General features: G+C 58.5%; 1 long non-coding RNA gene across 1 annotated transcript in view; it reads left to right on the top strand.

Annotated features, from left to right (window-relative positions):
* The window catches only part of LOC103346834 (uncharacterized), a 50,060-nt gene that overhangs the window by 18,133 nt on the left and 10,460 nt on the right, over positions 1–21,467 (top strand). Inside the window, exons 2-3 of the long non-coding RNA XR_016225700.1 lie at positions 19,316–19,526; positions 21,154–21,260. This is a non-coding gene — a long non-coding RNA (uncharacterized LOC103346834). The remainder of the gene's footprint in view (positions 1–19,315; positions 19,527–21,153; positions 21,261–21,467) is intronic.

Genomic DNA, 21,467 nt, shown 5'->3' with positions numbered 1-21,467 from the left:
ACGGGAGAGAGAAAAGCAAGGGTTGGGTGGCCGTCTAGGGCCCTCCGTCTCTCAGTGGACGCTACCTCTGTCTCCACAGAGGGCCTGGGCCCAGAGGCCAGGGGCCGCGGAGCAGGTTGTCTGCAGCTGTACTAGAGGGGGCGGCACCGGGGAGGGGAGTGGAGCTGAGAGTGACTGTGCCCTTCCTGGCCTGGCAAAGCCCAGCTGATCTCACAGTGGACGCCAGGGCAAGAAGAAAATGGCCAGAACTCACTGCAGACACATCGCTGTGGCCAAAGGGGTGGCTTTGGTGGGGGTGGGGAGTGCACGGTGAGGCCCCTCCCTTAGAAGGTATGTGCTGATGTCTTCACTGGGGGCTCAGGGGCCATTTCCTGGCCGGACCCCATGGTGGCTCTGCAGAGTGGGTGTGCTCAGCCACGGCAGGAACCCCTCCACTTTGCCTCTCGTTACGGCTGCGGACTGTGGTGCTGGGGGCCCCTCTGGCCTGGGGCAGGGTCCTGCGTGGCCCCCTGGTTTTCAGTCCTCACTGGTTTCCCTGCTGGTGAAGTGACTGCAGCAGGAGCAACCACGGGTGCCCCATGCTCCCTGCCTGGGTCTGGTGCAGGCCCCCGGGTTGGCTGCGCCCCGGGGGTCCCCTCCGGGACCTGATCTAGGACTGAGTCTTGGCATCCTCCGTTGCACCTCCTTGGCCAGACCTTACCCTCCTTATCAACCTTGTGCTTTTTAAACCCCACAGTCCAGCTCTGGCATTGGGTGGGCAGGGATACAGATGGGGTCAGGGAGATGATGGCAGGGCCTTGGGGAGACAGGGTTGGGGCTCAGAGGGTCAGGGCCTCAGCTGGGCTTTGTCTCTGGGGGAGGATTTGTGGTGCCTGTGGCCCTGTGTCATTGTGTATGTGTTTGTATGTGTGTATACAAGTCAGTGTGTGAGCACTGTGGTATCATGTGTGCAAGTGTGTGTCTGCCAGTGGGAGCATGTGAGCACTGTGTGTGTGAGTGCACAGGTCTCTGTGTGTACACATGTGGGTCTGTGTGGACACTCTGAATGTCCTGTGTGTCATTGTGCACATGTGTGTCTGTGTGGACAATCTGTGTGTCCTGTGTGTCATTGTGCACATGTGTGTCTGTGTGTACACATGTGGATCTGTGTGAGCACTGTGGTGTCATGTGTGCAGGTGTGTCTGTGTCTGCCAGTGGGAGCATGTGAGCACTGTGTGTGTGAGTGCACATGTCTCTGTGTGTACACCTGTGTGGGCACTCTGTCCTGTGTGTCATTGTGCACACGTGTGTCTGTGTGTACACATGTGGATCTGTGTGAGCACTGTGGTGTCATGTGTGCAGGTGTGTCTGTGTCTGCCAGTGGGAGCATGTGAGCACTGTGTGTGGGAGTGCACATGTCTCTGTGTGTACACCTGTGTGGGCACTCTGTCCTGTGTGTCATTGTGCACATGTGTGTCTCTGCAGGTACACACGTGGGTCTGTGTGAGCACTGTGGCTGAGGTGGAGGCCTGGGGCAGGGTGGCTGACCTGGAACTGAAAGAAGTCAGAGACAGCTGTGCTGGGGTAGATGCACAGCCTCTCACGGAGTCCTGTACATTTATGGAGGTGAGAGACGGAACATTCTGAAAGTGGGTAGAATGTTCTAGAGCCCTATGCTGTGTCCTTTGCCCTTTGGTGTTTAAAAGCCTAAGCCGAGCTGCTGTGGTCGGTGCCCCAGGGAAGAGGCTGGACCCCTGGGTGACATTGTCAGGAGGTGAGGACTGGGGGACCCGGTCTGTCTGTCTCCTCTGTGCTTCCCGCCTGGCCGTGCGCCCCCTGCAGGGCTCCTCCACCTGCCAGAGCCCGCGTCGTGCCGTTGGGACTGTGAGCTGAGTAATTTCTCTTTTCTTTGTCAGTTGCTTCATAAGCGTGGGGTCTCGTGTGGTAGCAGTGAGAAGCTGACACAGACAGTGGAACGCTGCCCTTGCCGGGCAGGGCCCGCCCACCCTCCCAGCTCTTCCAGGGACAGGCGGCTGCCTGGAGGGGCAGAATGGGACAGCACCGCCGTCTCCCCTGGCTCCCTCTCTCCCTTCCTGCTTCACATACTCATGTGGTCAGCAGCTCCTTCTGAGCACCTTGTTCTAGTTTGCTTCTCACTGCCCCCCTGGGGAGGGAAGGGGGTATTTCGGTCACCATTTGGAAGTCAGGTGCCTGGTGAGGCTGGCAAGTTTGATGCCCATGTGGAGGGAGCACCACCCAGTGAGCCGGGAAGCAGAGAAGCTGGGAGAACTCGGCTTAAGTAACCCTGCCTCTCGTGGGAACCTTCCAGGTTCCTCCCAGGCCTTCTCAGGCCTCCCCCAGGCCACGCCCAGCCTAATTCCAACAGTTCACTGGCTGTTAGGCTGAGCTCAGGTCTGGATAAATGCCGGAGCTGGGACCCAAGGCCTGTGCAGTTGGTAACGCAGCGCGGTGGGCGTCATCTCTTGTCTCCTTCTGCCCCCCTGCCTGCCCCCACCAGCCTCACTTCTCTTGTCTGGGGAAGCTGGGCCTGTGCTGGTAGCACAGTCGGGCTGTTCCGGGTTCTTCCATGCAGCGGCTGTGCCCCCTTTAGACAAGAGCCTGTTTTCAGCGTCTGCAGTGAAGCCCCTGTGACCTGTGTGACTGATGAAACACTTTTTCCAAGTGTGACTCAGGAGGCAAGGTTCACGCACGAGGCGGTGCTAAAAGCGGAGGGGTAATTGCTGGTTCTGCTTCCGTGACGGTTCTGGAAGATCGCACGTGCTCCCTCCCTCGTGGAAGACAGCTGCAGCCTGGACACGGCGCAGACAGGAGCTGTGGGCCTGGAGAGGGAACTCCAGCAGCTTCTGGGGTGCACTCCCTGGAGAAGGGAGTTGCATGGACCCAGCTCTTGGTTCTGTGGCTTTTTAGCCTGGGCTGTGTGTGGTGAGGCCAGGGCTCCTCAGGGCAGCCACCATCTCCTGGGCCTGGAGAACTAGAAAATCGAATGTGGGAAGCCGTGGCCACAGAGGAGAAGGAGAAAGGGAAGGAGAATGCCACACTCCACCCACCATGTTCCTTTCTTTCTTTAATTCATGTGTTTATTTGAAAGCCAGCGTTAGGGAGCAGGGAGGAGAGAGAGCGTCTGTCTGCTGGTTCACAAATGCCTGCAGTGGCCAAGAGGAAGGCGAGAGCCTGGACTCCGTCAGGTCTCCCAAGTGGCTGGCAGGGGCCCTAACACTGGGGCCATCTTACATTGCTTTCCTGGGAGCGTTAGCAGGGAGCTGGATGGGAAGTGGAGCAGTTGGGTCTTCAGCAGGAGCTCACGTGGAATGCCAGAATCACAGCTGGTCCACTTAACCCACTGTACCACAGTGCTGGCCCTGCCGTCTTTGTGCTGGGCACTGGAGCGTGGGTACTTAGGAGGCCCGAGTCAGGCCAGAGCAGCTGCCCAGACACACCCACAGGTCACCGCCTACACAGCCAAAGCATTGCCAGGCACTGGTGTGGAATAACAGGCCTAGTCCCCAACCAACACATGCCTAATGCCCAGGACCCTGTTCAAAGCAGCAGCACAAACGCCAGGTCAGGGGAGTCCGCTCTTAGGAGACAGACCCAAGGTGGCCCAGGTGCTGCAACCACAATGAGGATCTCGCCTGCTGGCAGCTCCTTGTGTGTGTGAACGCTCGGCGCCGTGTGCTGCTCACCCTGTGTGTGAACACTCGGGGCCGTGTGCTGCTCACCCTGTGTGTGAACACTCGGGGCCGTGTGCTGCTCACCCTGTGTGTGAACACTCGGGCCCTGTGTACTGCTCACCCTGTGTGTGAACGCTCGGGGCCGTGTGCTGCTCACCCTGTGTGTGAACGCTCGGGGCCGTGTGCTGCTCACCCTGTGTGTGAACACTCGGGGCTGTGTGCTGCTCACCCTGTGTGTGAACACTCGGCCCCGTGTGCTGCTCACCCTGTGTGTGAACACTCGGGGCTGTGTGCTGCTCACCCTGTGTGTGAACACTCAGCGCCGTGTGCTGCTCACCCTGTGTGTGAACACTCGGCCCCGTGTGCTGCTCACCCTGTGTGTGAACACTCAGCGCCGTGTGCTGCTCACCCTGTGTGTGAACTGTGTGTGAACACTCAGCCCCGTGTGCTGCTCACCCTGTGTGTGAACACTCGGGGCCGTGTGCTGCTCACCCTGTGTGTGAACGCTCAGCCCGTGTGCTGCTCACCCTGTGTGTGAACACTCAGCCCGTGTGCTGCTCACCCTGTGTGTGAACACTCAGCCCTGTGTGCTGCTCACCCTGTGTGTGAATGCTCGGCCCCGTGTGCTGCTCACCCTGTGTGTGAACACTCGGGGCCGTGTGCTGCTCACCCTGTGTGTGAACGCTCAGCCCCGTGTGCTGCTCACCCTGTGTGTGAACGCTCGGCCCCGTGTGCTGCTCACCCTGTGTGTGAACGCTCAGCCCCGTGTGCTGCTCACCCTGTGTGTGAACACTCGGGGCCCCGTGTGCTGCTCACCCTGCGTGTGAACACTCGGCCCTGTGTGCTGCTCACCCTGCGTGTGAACACTCGGGGCCGTGTGCTGCTCACCCTGTGTGTGAACACTCGGCCCTGTGTGCTGCTCACCCTGTGTGTCAACACTTGGCCCCGTGTGCTGCTCACCCTTTGTGTGAACGCTCGGGGCCGTGTGCTGCTCACCCTGTGTGTGAATACTCAGTGCCGTGTGCTGATCACCCTGTGTGTGAACACTCGGGGCCGTGTGCTGCTCACCCTGTGTGTGAATACTCAGTGCCGTGTGCTGATCACCCTATGTTTGAACACTCGGCCCCGTGTGCTGCTCACCCTGTGTGTGAACGCTCGGGGCTGTGTGCTGCTCACCCTGTGTGTGAACACTCAGCCCCGTGTGCTGCTCACCCTGTGTGTGAACGCTCGGGGCTGTGTGCTGCTCACCCTGTGTGTGAATACTCAGCCCCATGTGCTGCTCACCCTGTGTGTGAACACTCGGGGCCGTGTGCTGCTCACCCTGTGTGTGAACACTCGGCCCCGTGTGCTGCTCACCCTGTGTGTGAACACTTCGGGGCCCCGTGTGCTGCTCACCCTGTGTGTGAACGCTCAGCCCCGTGTGCTGCTCACCCTGTGTGTGAACGCTCGGGGCCGTGTGCTGCTCACCCTGTGTGTGAACGCTCAGCCCCGTGTGCTGCTCACCCTGTGTGTGAACACTTCGGGGCCCCGTGTGCTGCTCACCCTGTGTGTTTACACTCGGGGCCGTGTGCTGCTCACACTGTGTGTGAACACTCGGGGCCCTGTGTGCTGCTCACCCTGTGTGTGAACACTCGGGGCCGTGTGCTGCTCACCCTGTGTGTGAACGCTCGGGGCCGTGTGCTGCTCACCCTGTGTGTGAACACTCGGGGCCGTGTGCTGCTCACCCTGTGTGTTTACACTCGGGGCCGTGTGCTGCTCACCCTGTGTGTGAACACTCGGGGCCGTGTGCTGCTCACCCTGTGTGTTTACACTCTGGGCCGTGTGCTGATCACCCTGTGTGTGAACACTCGGGGCCGTGTGCTGCTCACCCTGTGTGTGAACACTCACCCCGTGTGCTGCTCACCCTGTGTGTGAACGCTCGGCCCCGTGTGCTGAGCACCCAGCACCCTAATTAATGCATTTTCTTGAGGTTTATGATATCATGGAGGCCTGCTTTTATCATTTAAATATTTCAAAGCTAAAGTTCATGTTAGAGGGGCTGGTGGTGTGTCACAGTGGTTTAAGCCTCAGCCTGTGGTGCTGGCATCCCACAAGGGTGGCAGTTCTAGTCTCACCTGCTTCATTTCTGATCTAGCTCCCTGCTATGGCCTGGGAAAGAAGCAGCAGAAGGTGGCCCAGGTCCTTGGCCCCTGCACCCACGTAGGAGACTGGAGGAAGCCTCTGGCTCCAGGCTTCAGGTAGGCTCAGCTCCGTCTGTTGTGGCCATCTGGAAAGTGAACCAGCAGATGGAAGATCTCTCTTTCTCTGTCCCTGTCTCTGTCTCTCTCCTCCTACCCTCTCTGTAACTCTGCCTTTCAAGTAAATAAATAAATCTTAAGAAGAGTCCAAGTGGGGAGAATTGTAGGGACAGCAGAGCCAGGCGTGCTGCATGCTTGTGCCAAGTGGTTGGCGTCTGGCTTTAGGGTGGCACCTCGGTCACAGGCCATTCACCCACCGTGGCGTGGCAGCAGCCACTGGACCCCCCGCTCACTCAGATGCCCTCAGTTTTCCCTTCACATCCTCACTGCACACCCACACGGGCAGCACGTTGGCCCTGGTGTCCCCGTGGCTCCCCATGGCCTTGCCCACCCTCAGGTGTCCCTGTAGGCAGTGTTGAGGAGTGGTCAGCTGTCTTGTGGCCAACTTGGCATGTTCCTTGTGATGAGACCAGGGGTCGGGGTGGGGGGTTAGAGGGCCCTCTTGTCCTCGTGACCTGGCCCTGCTGGGGCAGAGTTAGTGGAGCAGTCTGCTGGGGGGTTACTTTCTCTTCCCTTTCCATGGTGAGCTCTTCTCAAGGAAGCCACTACGTAATCTCCGTATTTCTAAACAGTCATGTTGAACTGTGACCCACATTCCGCACTGTCCGTCCCTCTGACGTGTGAGACATCCGTTCACAGAATCATGCAGCAGGCACCACAGGCCATTCTAGAATGTTCTCCGCATTCCGCACTGTCTGTCTCTCTGACGTGTGAGACATCCGTTCACAGAATCTTGCAGCAGGCAGCACAGGCCATTCTAGAATGTTCTCCGCATTTCAACAGCAGCTCCGTGCCTTTGCCTGCACCCCAGCCCCTTGGCAGGTTGTCCTCCCACCCTGGGCAGTCGACTTCCTGTGTCTGTGCTTTGCTTTCTGTGCATTTCCTAGGAATGCCCACATAGGACACAGGCCTGGGTGACGGCCCTGTCACGTGGGCACAGGACGCAGGCCTGGGTGACGGCCTTGTCACGTGGGCACAGGACGCAGGCCAGGGTGACGGCCCTGTCACATGGGCACAAGACACAGGCCTGGGTGGTGGCCCTGTCACGTGGGCATAGGACGCAGGCCTGAGTGGTGGCTCTGTCACATAGACACAGGACGCAGGCCTGGGTGACGGCTCTGTCATGTGGGCACAAGACACAGGCCTGGGTGGTGGCTCTGTCACATAGACACAGGACAGCGGGCCTGGGTGACGGCTCTGTCATGTGGGCACAGGACTCAGGCCTGAGTGGTGGCTCTGTCACATAGACACAGGACGGCGGGCCTGGGTGACGGCCCTGTCACATGGGCACAGGACTCAGGCCTGGGTGACGGCCCTGTCACCATCCCTCCCCCTCCCCATCTCTCATTTTTCTTATTTTCGCGCCTTGTTTCAACTTCTCAAGCAGTCTGTGCTCGGTGCAGAACACCTAGAACGTAGTGACAATGTCACCATCGGATCACGCAGAGAGCCACACCCAGAGGTGGCTGGTGTGTTGTGGCATTTGTCCTCCTGGCTCCAGGGGAACTGATTAAGCGTCAGTGTGTGCCCTGGGTTTGGGCGCAGTAAGTGCCAGCGCTGATTGAACACGAATGCCCACAGGTCAAGGAAGCGGTGTAGGCCTTCGGCTGACGTGTGCTGACTGACGTGTCAGAACGCGGCCTGCAGCCCAGAGCAGAGCCCGGAGATTCCAGGGATGAAAACAGGGTGGGTGGGGACCCCCTGGGGAGCGTGCAGCCCCCACCACCCCCAGATGTGTGGAGAAACAGTGACAGGAAGTACCGAGCCAGGACAGTCATTCCCGCAGCGTGTGCACACCTGCGCCCCGTCCGCAAGGGTCACACGCCTGGACACCAGGGTGAGCACTAGAGTCCCACGTCCCCCAGCTGGCCCCCTCTCCTGACTGACCGCATGTGTGGCCGGGTCCCTAGTCTCTGGTGGGCTTGCTGGTGGGCAGACCCTAAACACAATTAGCTCCCTGTTTGCAGAAATTAATCTGCTCACTCCGGCACATTCTGTGAGCGTTGCTGAAAGATGGGCTGTGAAGACGCGCGTCTTAGTGACTTGTTGTCGGGCACCCGTTGGTCACAGCTCTGCTGGGTTTGTCATCAGTGGTGCAGCACCTGCCTCTGGGCCTTGCTGATAAACCACAGGGAACAGCACGTGCCCTCCCACCCCCAGCCCGAGCCCCGAGCCCTGGCAGGCAGGAGAATTAAAATGCACACCCTAATTGGATTTTCACGCGGCCCGCTGGCTAACAGAGCTCCCCTCTCTTTATCATTGCGTCCGGATGCCAGGTTGAATTCTGAGTGCGGCTTGGAAGGAGAAAGGCGTTTGTAACGTATGGTTCACTAGGGCCACTTGCAGCTCCTGCACCTCCTCAGGGGGTGGTGGGGCTTTCTGAGGGAGGGGCTTCCACTGAATTGAGAACTGGGATTGTTCTGTGGGCTGGCGGCCGTCGCCTCGGACTCTCCTGCCCTGCCTCGTTCATGCTGGGTTCTGAGTGGAGTTGAAGCTGCTGCCCAGGCCTGGGGCTGTGTCTGCACAGGCCCTCCCTGGGCAGCACCACATGGCCACTGTGCGGCAGGTGCTGTCGCTGTCCCACCTGGGAACGGAGGGATGGGGTGCCAGAGATAGGCTGGAAGGCAGCCCAGATCTCGTAGCCAGAGTGGTGGAGCTGGACGTCCAGCCGAGGCTGGCTGACCACCAGCCCTCCCCTCTGAGCAGACAGGTGGACCCTGGGAATGAATGAATGAATGAGTGAGCAAGTGTCCGAGGGGGTGACGTGGGCCTGACGCTGTCCCGGCAGGGCCGCAGACCCCTCGAGAGTGAGGAGCAGGGAAGGCGATGGGAGCTCGAATCCATGGAGACCTGGGCAGAGGGTGGTGACGCCTGCACCGCACCTGCCTGAAACGTGCGGCCCCAGGCCCAGGAGCCGTGCTCTGAGCCCCGAATCAGAGAAGGTTCTGGACCCAAAGCCCAGGTGTGAACCTCCTCAGAGCAGAGCTCCAGCTGGGAGGTGGAATCCCAAACCCACAGCCCGTGAGCGAGCAGCGCCACAGGCCAAGGGCGCCCACTGTCTGCTCCCGACCTTCATCCCCACCCAGCCCGCGGCACAAAAGGGGGTGGGAGGGGCCTCGCGGGGCCTGGAGCAGCACCAGCTCTGCCGTGACAGCCACCTGCAGACACCCACACGCGTGCTCAGACCTAGAGACCTGTGACCTGCGTGCCTGCATGTTCTCTCTCTCTCATGCATACACACGCTTTCCCTCACACACATGTAGTCCCTCATACATGTTCACACACACAATGTCACACTCACATGCACACTTTCCCTCACATACACATATACATCACACACTCTTCCCCCCGACTCTCACACACACATGCTTCCTCATACACATTCACACACTCTCACATGCACACTTTCCCACACACACACACTTTCCCACACAAACACTCATTCACACACACATGCTTCCTCACACATTCACACACTCTCACATGTACACTTTCCCTCCCACACACACACTCCCACACATACTCATTCACACACATGCTTTCTCACACATTTACATTCAGACTTTCACACTCATTCACACACATACATGCCCCCACATATGTTCACACACTCACATGCACTTTCACTCACACACACATTCACATACACTGTTACATGCTACCTCACACATTCACACTCATATACTTTCACACAGTCACACTCTCACATTTACATACTATCACAATATGCACACACATTGTCACACAAACACTGTCACACGCATGCTCCCTCACACACATTCACATAACACATGCGTTCACTCACACTCCTTCACACACATTGTCACACACATGTCCCCTCCCACACATGCACACACTCACATGCACTTTCACTCACACATACTCATTCATACAGTTGCTCACTATCTCATATTCACACTCATACACTTTCACACAGTCACATACTCTCACATATACACACTATCACACATATGCACACACATTATCACACACTGTCACACACATGCTCCCTCACACACATTCACATAACACTCATATGTATTCACTCACACACACCCATTCACACTCACATGCTCTCACACTCTCACATGCACACTCTCACTAAATACATTTACACACCATAACACTATTGCACTCACATGCTCCCTCACATACACTTTCACTCACATACACTTTCACTCACATACACATTTACACACACATGCTCCCTCTCACACACACTGCTACAATGCTAATATACTCACACATACACACTGTCACACACATGCACACACATGTGCATGCTCACAGACATGCTTATATGCACATACAGTCATGCACACACATGCTCTCACATGCACACTCACACACATGCTCAAATGATACGCTCAGGCACAGCCATGCATACAGATACACATATACATATGCACACACACATGCTCACAGTGCTCTCACATATGCACTCACATACTCATGCACAGACAAGTATACTCATACATATGCACGTTAACACACATATGCACACACCCAGAGACATATTCACACATATGCATATGTTCACACACATTCATATACGTACACACATGCATATGCACACTCACACATAAACACATTGTCACATATATGCACATGTTCTCATGCACACTCATACACACACACTCACTCTCACACACGCCCCTTTGCAGTTCAGGGCCCTCAGCTGCCACGCTGTCATTTTCACCGGAAAGGTAACAGAGAAAGCCCCAAGGTGCGGACTGTGTAGACTGCCCACTCACTGCCAGAAGCAAGGGCTTCCTGGCTCTCACGCCTCAGAACCAGCAGAATTGAAGCCAGTCCTGTGCTGGATTCACCCTGGAAGCTTTCACAGCTGCTGCCCTGAGGGGCTGCCAGGGTGAGCGTCTGGGCCAGGACCCAGTGCTTACAGCCTCTCCTGCCCCTTCTGCCTGCCGTGCCCCCTCCTTGAGGGCAGAGCTGTCATGAGCACAGAGAAAGGCTCTGTCTTCCCAACTGAGGACTGAAACGCACAGGGTTTCTGTAAAACTTTGTCCGGAATGTGTAGTGAACACTTCATGACCTTGAGAGCGAGGATTTCTTAGAAGCCCTAACCGCAAAACAGGAGGCTGATGAAATCTGAGTGTATTAAAAACAGACCTGCCAATCAGAACTCAGCTCAGAGCAGGTGGAAGAGAAGCTGAGAACTAGAAGAAGCTTTTCTCTCGGGGATGCTGCGGGCAGAGGGAGAGCACCAGGGAAGTGCGCAGTCCTGGACCAGGGCGGACGGGAGGAGCCCACAGGACTGCACAGGCATAGGGCCAGGGCCTGGCCAGGGCTGGGGCCTGGCAGCCTTGGAGCCGGGCAGGCAGGCAGGCGTGGGAACTCCTCCGCGAGCTAACACTGGCTGCCCGGAGCTGGAGCCCTGCCCCGTCCAGTCCCCAGGCCCTGCCTCAGGCCTCCAGAAGGGACTGCCCAGGGCCCTCAGCAGGCAGAGCAGGGGCTGTCCTGCCTCTCCCTGGACTCTATCCCGTGTCCTTGCCTGCCCTTCTCAGGCATCAGTCCAGCCGCAGATGGGCAGGTGGGTGAGTCATAGCTGTAGGTCTGGGTTGTGGGTGCCTGTGTGCCCAAGTGTGGGCGGAGGAAGCCACGAGGAAGTGGTTCTGTGAGTCAGAGGCCCCAGTGGACACTGACCTCCCCACGGCCCCGACACCCCAGACAGGGAAGGGTGTGTGGCTGTGGCTTCTGACAGTGATGTGAGGCAGTGGACACCCAGGCACACAGAGATACGGACACAGAGACTCGCATAGACAGACACACAGACATGGATACACACAGACACAACACACATAGACACACAGACTTGCATAGAAACACACAGGCACGTAGACATGGATACACACGTTGACACACACAGACTCACATAGACAGAGACTCACAGGCATCCAGACACAACACAGATACACAGAGATACACACTCAGACACACACATAAAGACACAGACACACACGTTGACAGACACATAGACATGCAGACACACACATAGACACATACAGAGATACACACAGACACAACACACATACACACACAGACTTGCATAGAAACACACAGGCACATAGACAGGGATACACACATTGACACACACAGACTCACATAGACAGAGACGCACAGGCACCCAGACACAACACAGATACGCAGACGCGGAAACATAGATGCAGATACACAGATACAGACACATAAAGACACAGAGACACACACATGTTGACACACAGATACAGGTACAGACACATAGATACATACAGAGATACACATGTTGACACATAGACACGGTTATGTACACAGATACAGACACACATAGACATATACATAGACACACACATTGACACAGATACACACACAGAGACACACACATACTGATAGATACACAGACACAGAGACAGACATACAGAGACACACACATGCAGACACAGACACACACAGACATGCAGAGAAACACACATGCAGACACAGAGACACACAGAGACACAGACACGCAGTGACACACACCCATGGGCATGGGCAGACACTGCTGGCTTAGAACGCTGCCTTCTCCCCCTGAGGCTGCAGACCAGGGCTCAGCCTGCAGCTGCCCTGTGTCCTGGGAGCTCCTGCGACAGTGGGGGAGGAGAGGCCCTGGGAAGGGTGCCCTGGGAGAGGAGCCTGCTGGGCGCAAGGGTGGCTGTGAATCCAGGGCGATGTGGGGCCTCCGTGACCCCAGGCAGAACAGGCAAAGTGATGAGTGGTGCACATGGCCCAGAGGGCACCCCACTGACGCTGGGAGCTCTGAGAAGCTGGGGCCCCACCCTGGGGCCCTGTGCCCCTTCCATGGGTGCTGAGGCTAATGGAGACCACCTCTGACCACGTGGATCAGTGAAGGATGCTGAGGGGGCTGCAGGAAGGACACTGGCTGGGGAGCAGGGTGAGAGTGGGCAGCAGGAGCCCCACGGAGCCCCTGGGAGGCTTGGCTATGCGACACCTGTGTTGTGGCCCCTGGCATCTGTTCAGAGTCGCACCTCCAGAGCCGCAAGGCACGCAGCAGTGTTGGCGGTGATGCGCCTCAGCAGCCGTGGGAAGCTGACCCAGAGCAGAGGCCCCGTGTCCGCCCTCACAGGGCCGAGGGCCACAGGGCAGGGAGATCAGGGCCGGGCCGGGCAGAGCGGCCCCCATGGTGCTGGGGGCCTGAATCTCCTGCCGCAGGAGTGGTCAGTCATGACTGGCGGGGCAGGATCCCCAGGGGTGCCCGGCTCAGGGCCCTGGGGGCCAAGACTTCCCTGCCACCTGCAGAGCAGCCTCTCACCCCAGGACCCTCCCCGGACGCCTCTGCTCCAGAAAATCTCAGCCTCGTTCCGGGGATGTGCAGGTGAGGGGCACCTAGAAGCCCGGGCTTCAGAGGCAGAGCCCTGGGCACCCGCAGCATGGCCTGGGCCAGCAGGGCCCTAGTGACCCTGGATGTGGGGTCTGGGGCTTGGGGACTCTGTGTGAATCTGACTGACAGTTCTCAAGACGAGGGGAAAACCAAGGGAGAGAAAGCTGTGGGTTGCTCCAGCAGACTGGCCGCCCCTCGTGAGCACAGATGTCCTGGGCCGGAATCCCTGTGCTGATGGATTGCGCTGTGCCCTTGTGGGAGACAGCAGTCCTGTTTGTCCCCCCGCATGTCCCCATGTCCCGGGGGCCCGACACTGGCTGAGCCTCAGGGCCTTTTGCCCTGCGGGTGTGGAGGGACCTGGGGGCAGCGCAGACCCCTTCTGGGGGCAGCCCCACTGTTGCCTGTGTCTTGGGGGGCCCGTGGGACACGAGGGTGGAGCTGTCTGTGTGCAGGAAGCCACACAGAGCACCGCTTCCTGGGCCCCCGAGTCTGGGCTCAGGACGGAGGCATGTGGTGCTCGGCTGAGCCTGGCCAGGTTCCCAGCTCCTCCTGTGTGACCACAGCTCCGGGCTTCCTCGGGTCTGCGGTGATATAGCCCAAGAGCGGATGAGCCAGGGTCCCACGGGGGGCTGCCAGAGTCAGGCAAGCCCAGGCCGGCTTTTCCAGGTGGACGTGAGCCGCGAGGGTGGGGACCCTCCGCCTGCTGGGAGTCCCCAGAGGAGCTGCAGAGTGGTGGTCGGCTCTCAGGGCAGCAGGACTGGGGGCCTTTCCCTCTCTCAGATCCTAGCAGGGCCTAAGCAGGGGAGGGGCTCCACTCGGTCCCAACCCCCCACATCCAGCGGCTGAGAGTGACCAGGCTGGGGGCCTCTGGGTGGCTGACCTCCTGGGGCCAGGGGGAAGCTGGGGACAAAGCAGAGGAGGCGTGAAACAGTCATCATGGTGACAGCTCCAACTCGGGGCCAAGGAGGCTGGACCAGTTTGCTTCCTGACCCTGCTGTCCTTTCGAACGATGGGCTGGACCCTGGGGAAGGAGTAGGTCAGCACAGGGCTAGGATCCAAGGACGTGCTCCGTGAACACGCAGGCCCCTAGCAGGGGAAGCCCTAGCAGAAGGTTTGGGGACAGGAAACTGAGAGCAAGGCCTGCCCTGGGGGACCCTGCATGTCTACCCCAGCCACTCCCTGCAAGCAGCTGGGGCCAGAGAGGCTCACCTGAGACCTGCAGGCAGCTGGGGTCACGCCTGGAACACGCTCACCCTGCTCACTATCTCTGCCCGCACACTGACACACAGGTATACACACTCTGACACATGGACACACGGTCACACTCTGAGGCACGGATGCTCACACTCTGATACACAGTCACGCACCCACACACCAGGGCACGGATACTCACACACTGACACAGATATACACACTCTGACACGTGGACACACAGTCGCCCACAGCTGAGGCATGGATGCTCACACTGACACGTGGACACATGGTCACACTCTGAGGCACGGATGCTCACACACTGACAGTCACACACCCACACACCAGGGCACGGATACTCACACACTGACACATGGATATACACACTCTGACACGTGGATACATGGTCACACTCTGAGGCACGGATGCTCACACTCTGACACACAGTCACACACCCACACACCAGGGCACAGATACACACTGACACAGATATACACACTCTGACATGGATATACACACTCCGACACATGAACACATGATCACACTCTGAGGCACGGATGCTCACACTCTGACACACAGTCACACACCCACACACCAGGGCACGGATACTCACACTGACACAGATATACACACTCTGACACATGGACACACAGTCGCCCACAGCTGAGGCATGGATGCTCACACTGACACGTGGACACACGGTCACACTCTGAGGCACGGATACTCACACACTGACACATAGTCACACACCAGGGCACGGATACTCACACACTGACACAGATATACACACTCTGACATGTGGACACATGGTCACACTCTGAGGCACGGATGCTCACACACTGACAGTCACACACCCACACACCAGGGCACGGATACTCACACACTGACACATGGATATACACACTCTGACACGTGGATACATGGTCACACTCTGAGGCATGGATGCTCACGCTCTGACACACAGTCACACACCCACACACCAGGGCACGGATACTCACACACTGACACTCAGTCACACACCCACACGCCAAGGCACGGATACTTACACACTGACATGCAGACATGCCCTCACACGCACGGGCTCCCACAAGCTGGCCCGGCAGAGCCCTCCTGCTTCTAATTGCGCCCAGCACGTGAGATAGGAAACCCTCCCACAGCCCTCTGTGCTGAGCGGCCCAGGACACAGAGCTGGGCACTTGTCACTGGCAGAGGTCCCTGGGTCACATGTGTCCAGGACGGGCTTGCTCCCTGCTTTGGGAGGTGCTGACCTGCCATGGGCCGCTGGTTTGGAGCTCGAGTAGGTCATTGGGTTCTTCCCCTCAGGCTGGCAGGACCACCCCAGCTCCTGGGGGAAATTGAGGCAGGGCCTGATGGGAGGAGTCCCTGCCATGCCAGGCCAGGCCACTGGCACAGTGGGGGTTTGAGGGGCAGAGCTGGGCCTGGATGCAGCCTTCACCGTTCACTGGCTGGGGACAGTTGCTGCCCCACTTGCACACGTGCCAGACTAGCAAGCAGGTAGTGAGGAGGGGGTGCGCTGGGCGTGCAGCACAGGATGGCCCCTCCCACCCCAAGGAGAAGCCCTTACTACTTCAGGGGCGTTCAGAGCCTGAGGCCCGGACGGGTCTTGGGGAGATTCAGGGCAGGGAGTTTCTGGATGAGGGCTACTCTGAACCTGTATGAATTTAGAGCTTATTTCATGTAAAAAAAAGTGTGTTGCACAACTGAATGGTGGGCTGGTGGTCAGCAGGTATCACCCCGCAGAGTTCGCAGGGACTCCCTGGTGTGACCTGGCACGGGGCAGCAGAGCTGGGGCCCTCCAGCGCTCAGCCACCTGACTCAGCTCTGCCACTGTCACACCCCCAGCATGCTTGGCCTGGCTCTGGGCTCGGAGGCAGCTCTGTGAACAGGAGCCGCCCTGGGAGGCCAAAAGCTGCCTTGGGAGGCCGGGGGTGAGGGGACAGGTGTCCCTGGCATTCCCCCTGCCCCGTGCCAGGTCACACTGGTGAGTCTGAGAGCCACTCCAGCACGCTGGAGTTCTGAGGGCCAGGTGCCCCTGGCACCTCGCAGAACAGCCGTGCTGGGGCTGGCCCAAAACCCCAGTGATGAGGCAGGCTGGGAGGGCTCTGCCCGCCCGCGCTCTCCCTGGCCGAGGCTGGTTGTCTTCTGGGAGGATGGCCCTGCACCCTGCCGTGTAAATCACACGCGCCAAGTACTCTGTTTGTAAAACCCTGTCTCTTCCCACAAGCAGCCCACAGACATGTGTGATGGAGCAGGCTCCAGGTTCACCAGGGAGCCCAGCTCCTGGACAGCTTCTGCAGTAGGAGGCTCAGCAAGTCACCTGCAGTGACCGTGTGGCCTCAGGTGCCCCTGCCCTGGTCTCTCAAACAAACCCAGGCCCAGCAGAATGCCAGGGGTACAAAACAAACCTTCCTTGTTTTCTGATGCTTAGAAGAGAGAAGCAGCAGGTTGTGGCATCAGTGCCCCTCATTCCCATGGGGCTCCCCCCAGAGACCCGCAGGACCCACGGCGTCCACGAGGAAATGGCCCTCGGCCTGGGCATCTCCGCAGATCAGCTCTAACTTACTGTGTGCCCTGGAACTTTTTCATAAGCATAGACAAAAATAACCAGCTCAATAAAAATAAACAACTTCTTGGGCTCACAGCAGCTGCACTTTGAGATGGGGGTGGAGCTGAGGCTGGGGACGGGCGCCTTTGAGGGTCTTAGCCACAGCAGGCGCAGGGGCCCTGTCCAACCTCTAGTTCTGACTTCTTGTCTGCTACTGAGCATGAGAACAGGAGGCCCCTGGGCCTGGACACCAGTGGATTCCAAGCAGGTTCCTCCTGGGGTTACCCCCAGAGCAGACACTCAGGGGTTCACAGGAAGTGACAGCCGCTGACCCATGGGGCCCCTCCCTACCTCATCCCCGTGGTGTGTTGGCCCCTGAGCAGTGTGCAGCCCTGGGCCTGGGTGATGGCAGACGCAGAGTAACAGGAGAAAGCTAAGTGACCGAGCTCCTGCTGGAGAGGGTCCCACATCAGGAAGCAGCGGACTTCCTGGGCGCCAGGACCCAGCAGGAGATCAGCCCTGGGCACAGGCATGCTGGACACAGGCTGTGTGGCACAGGCAAGGCAGGTCCAGACCATGTGTGTGCCTGAGCGAACAGGTGTGTGTCTCTGTGTGGATATGTATCATTGTGCATGCACACGTGTGTGTGAGTGTGCAGGAAACCCAGGGTCAACCTTGGCTTTCTGACTCCAGGCTGACCGCGCACTTGTAACCACATGCTGCCCTTCCGCTGTCCCTGGGTGTCCCCAGGAACCCTAGGGGAAGGGAGGGAGCGGAGAAGTTCCTGTGTGAAGCCACACAGAGCAGGCGCTGAGGCCACAAGGCCACAGTGTCACACTGCTTCCTCCCAGCCACTTCTAAATCAGGCCAGGGCTCTGGTGGCAGCCTTGTGCGTGCTTGCTCTCAGCCCAGCCCACCGCCTCCTCCAGACACTTGGCCCACAGCAGCTTCCGGCCCCAGGGACCACGCCACGCCCCACCCACTCAGGTCAGAGCTGTTGGCGCCCCGCCTCCTGTGGCTTCTCTCCCTGGCCACTTCCCCTGCCCAGCCAGCGTCTTCTCTCTTCCCGTCGCGCTCTCCTGCATCCCCACGCAAAACCGAGCCCAGAACAACTTCCGTTGCTCCCAACCCTGAAACGGGGTTTAAAATAGTGACAGGACGAGCATCCCATTTCCTGAGTGAGGGCTGGGAGGGGCTGTGGTGGTTCCAGCGGGCTTTCCATGGTGGGGAGGGGAGTCGCTGACCTACTGTGATGAGCAGATATCCCCTATGGGTTCTTCCCCCCGGGCAGAGCAACCACAGGGCTCTGCACAGACCCCTGCATGTGTCCACCCTGCCGCTGATGCTGAGCCAGGGAGCCTTCCCCACTGGCGAGGACAGATCCCCAAGGCCTGGAGGGACAGGAGGGGACAGCTGTGCATCTGGCGGGGACCAGTCTGGTTACAGATTCTCGGGCTCTCTGCAGGATTGGCAGAGCTCAGGAGGCTCCATGTTCTTAGCAGTTCTGGAGAGCAGGGGCAGAAAGTGCTGGCCTAGAGCAAGAGGGGGCATCCTGGGGCAGGTGTGGGGCCCAGGGAGAGCTGGACACAGGGCCTCCCTTGTGGCCCCAGCCTGCCGGGCTGTGAAATGGGAGCATCCTCGGTCCCTGGGTGCTCCCCCACGAGGAGCACTCCTGTGGGTACTGCGGGTTTAAGGCGCATGGGTTTCCTAAGCACTTGTTCCTGGGTGCTCCCTCACGAGGAGCATTCCTGGTGGGTAATGGGGGTTTAAGGCACATGGGTTTCCTAAGCACTTGTTCCTGGGTGCTCCCTCCACGAGGAGCACTCCCGTGGGTACCGCGGGTTTAAGGCACATGGGTTTCCTAAGCACTTGTTCCTGGGTGCTCCCTCCACGAGGAGCACTCCCGTGGGTACCGCGGGTTTAAGGCACATGGGTTTCCTAAGCACTTGTTCCTGGGTGCTCCCTCCACGAGGAGCACTCCCGTGGGTACTGCGGATTTAAGGCACATGGGTTTCCTAAGCACTTGTTCCTGGGTGCTCCCTCCACGAGGAGCACTCCCGTGGGTACTGGGGGTTTAAGAAGCCACATGGGTTTCCTAAGCACTTGTTCCTGGGTGCTCCCTCCACGAGGAGCATTCCTGGTGGGTATTGCGGGTTTAAGAAGCCACAGGGTTTTCCTAAGCACTTGCAACATTTTGCATTCTCTCTGCTAACAGGTGGGCATTCCTGATGGACGTGCCTCAGCGTTCGGGTTCCCAGTGTTGTCCGGCTGCTGGGCCAGCGGGGCTCCCACTGAGACCCTCAGCTGCACTGTCCACTCGCTGAGGCTGAGCACTTGGGCGCACCAGCTGTCTGTCCCTGTGGAGCCGGGTTCTCCACGCCATCGAGTTCCAGAATTCTCCTGTTCTCAGCATGAGGTTTTGGCAGGTTCGTCTGTCTGTGTGTTTTTGTCCCATCTGTGTTGGGACTTCCCAGCCTTTTGGGGGCGTTTGTGTTGATAATTGTTTACTCTGCGAAGATCCAGAGAGTTCCAGGGAGTTCGTGATTGTACTTTTTTAAATTTATTGTTTATTTTATTTTTTTTTATTTTTTTTTTTTACAGGCAGAGTGGACAGTGAGAGAGAGAGACAGAGAGAAAGGTCTTCCTTTTTGCCGTTGGTTCACCCTCCAATGGCCGCCGCGGCTGGCGCGCTGCGGCCGGCGCACCGCGCTGATCCGATGGCAGGAGCCAGGAGCCAGGTGCTTTTCCTGGTCTCCCATGGGGTGCAGGGCCCAAGCACCTGGGCCATCCTCCACTGCACTCCCTGGCCACAGCAGAGGGCTGGCCTGGAAGAGGGGCAACCGGGACAGAATCCGGCGCCCCGACCGGGACTAGAACCCGGTGTGCCGGCGCCGCTAGGCGGAGGATTAGCCTAGTGAGCCGCGGCGCCGGCCTGTTTATTTTCTTTTGTTTGAGGCAGTGAGACAGATGGATCTTCCATCTACTGGTTCATTCCATAAATGCCAGCAACAGCCAGGGCTGGGCCCAGGCAAAGCTGGGAGCCTGGAGCTCCATCCAGATCCCCCATGTGGATGGTGGGAAGTGTTTAGGTGAACGTCAGTTCTGCAGCTGGGTCAGTCCTGTCCAGCTGTGCTGAGGACAGTTGGGAGTCCTGTGTACCCTCTGCCCAGGCTCGCCAGGAGCGATGCCCGTGTTAGTGTGGTGGTGTGTCGGCCTCAGTGAACGAGAGTCCACCCAGTTACTGAGCCCACCGTCCATTCTGCTTCTCTCCATTCTCACCCGATGGCCTCCTGTGCCCCGTTGACACTCCATTGGCCTCTCCTTGGGCTTTTCTGAGTTTCCTAGGGATTTTCCTGTTTCCCTTTTCAAGGATTTATTTTACTTATTTGAAAGGCAGAGCTACAGAGATGGAGAGAGAGAGCATGCTTCTATGCACTTGTTCACTCCCCAAATGGCCACGATGGCTGGGGCTGGGCCTGGGCCAGGCAGAAGCCAGGAGCCAGGAGTTCCATCCGGGTCCCCAAGTGGGTGCAGGGGTTCCATACTTAGGCTGTCTGCTGCTGCTTTCCCAGATGCATTAGCGAGGACCTGAATTGGAAGTGGAGCAGCCGGGATTCAAACGGGCACTCCCATATGATGGCGGCGCTGCAGGCTGAGGCCTGACTGACAGCGCCACAGCACCGGGCCCTCCCTGGTTTTTCTGTTACAGTTTTGAGGCTGGGACCACTCTGATGCCTTCCTCATGACCAGACTGGGACTGGGGGCACCAGAGGTGAGGGCCTTCTTGTCTCAAGGTGCCAGGGCACCCCCTGCGGGCTGACTCCCAGCCGCTGGTGCTGCCTGGCCACTGCCCGAGGTGTGTGTCAGGTGTGTCTCGGGTCTCCACTGCTGAGCCACCCTTGGTGCCCTTCCCTCCCCGCTGTCCAGGCACTGCCCTCATGTCCTAGGGTTAGTGCCTCTGTGTTGTCCGTGAGGCCCCTGCCTGGCCGTTGAGTGACGGAGATGGGAAGAGGCTCCAGGTTTCTTGACTTCCCTTTCCGTCTCGTTGCCCAGGTTTGCAGCACCATTCACAGGGAGCACCTGGTGCTTTCTGCTGGCCTTGACCAGGCTCTGTTCCGTCCAGCGATCCCTTGCCTGTGGCTGGACATGGCAGCTTTAAGGTGAGTTTTTCAACTTTGACCATTTGCCCCAAGATCGCTCTTATCACCCTTCGACCTTTACCTTCCGTGCTGGGCACTTGCTGCCTGATGGATTAGCTGGGGAGGGATTCATGGCCCAGGACTCGGGGCCTCTGACCTGGATGTGCTGTGTTCCCGTGCGGGCTCTTCCAGTGAGCTGTCGCGGTTTTCCTAGCTCTGTCCCAAGTA

Source organism: Oryctolagus cuniculus, chromosome 19, assembly GCF_051225735.1.
Source record: "Oryctolagus cuniculus isolate XC-2025 breed Fujian yellow rabbit chromosome 19, ASM5122573v1, whole genome shotgun sequence".
In the NCBI taxonomy this organism is placed as follows: Eukaryota; Metazoa; Chordata; class Mammalia; order Lagomorpha; family Leporidae; genus Oryctolagus; species Oryctolagus cuniculus.
Note: the sequence above shows the minus strand (reverse complement) of the source record. Positions and strands in the feature narration are given on the sequence as shown.